The sequence below is a fragment of the Oryx dammah genome, unplaced genomic scaffold, assembly GCF_014754425.2.
Source record: "Oryx dammah isolate SB20612 unplaced genomic scaffold, SCBI_Odam_1.1 HiC_scaffold_14, whole genome shotgun sequence".
Lineage (NCBI taxonomy): Eukaryota > Metazoa > Chordata > Mammalia > Artiodactyla > Bovidae > Oryx > Oryx dammah.
This window is the reverse complement of record NW_024070198.1, coordinates 14,332,889-14,333,972: the sequence shown is the minus strand read 5'-3', so window position 1 is coordinate 14,333,972 and position 1,084 is coordinate 14,332,889. Positions and strand designations below refer to the sequence as shown.

Here is a 1,084-nt window from a genome sequence, read left to right as displayed (position 1 = left end):
ATACCTGTCCAATCTCCCTCATTGAATTGTTGTAGAAATGAAATTCAGTTCAGTTCAGTCGCTCAGTTGTGTCCGACTCTTTGCGACCCCATGAATCACAGCACACCAGGCCTCCCTGTCCATCACCATCTCCCGGAGTTCACTCAAACTCACGTCCATCAAGTCGGTGATGCCATCCAGCCAACTCATCCTCTGTGGTCCCCTTCTCCTTCTGCCCCCAATCCCTCCCAGCATCAGAGTCTTTTCCAATGAGTCAACTCTTTGCATGAGGTGGCCAAAGTACTGGAGTTTCAGCTTTAGCATCATTCCTTCCAAAGAACACCCAGGACTGAGCTCCTTTAGAATGGACTGGTTGGATCTCTGCAGTCCAAGGGACTCTCAAGAGTCTTCTCCAACACCACAGTTCAAAATGTCAGACCTTGAATTAAAAAGCACTTTGAAGAGTCAAATATAAGGTATTATATTATTCCTATGTTTACCTTCTATTTGGTTTGTTGAAACTAGCTTAAAATCCTCTATATTTTCCTAATTCCCTTCTTGATCTTTTAAAAAATTCATTACAAAAGTAATACATACTCTCTCTTTCGCTCAGGCCCGTGGCGCCGGCAGGATGAGCAAGTGTCGTGGTCTTCGTACTGCCAGGAAGCTCCATAGCCACCGATGAGACCAGAAGTGGCATGATAAGTAGTACAAGAAAGCCCATCTGGGCACAGCCCTGAAGGCCAACCCTTTTGGCGGTGCTTCTCACACCAAGGGAATTGTGCTGGAAAAAATAGGAGTTGAAGCCAAACAGCCAAATTCTGCCATCAGGAAGTGTGTCAGGGTTCAGCTAATCAAGAATGGCAAAAAAATCACTGCTTTTGTACCCAGTGATGGTTGCTTGAATTTTATTGAGGAAAATGATGAAGTTCTGGTTGCTGGATTTGGTCACAAACGTCATGCTGTTGGTGACATTCCGCTTTAAGGTTGTCAAAGTAGCCAATGTCTCTCTTTTGGCTTTCTACAAAGGCAAGAAGGAAAGACCAAGATCATAAATTTTGATGATGAAAGCACGATAGTAATAAATTTTCCTATACCAAAAAAA

At 43.6% G+C, this 1,084-nt stretch overlaps 1 pseudogene; it reads left to right on the top strand.

Moving 5' to 3' along the window:
• Window positions 1–581: 581 nt before the first annotated feature.
• Window positions 582–1,084, top strand: LOC120873704 (annotated as a pseudogene).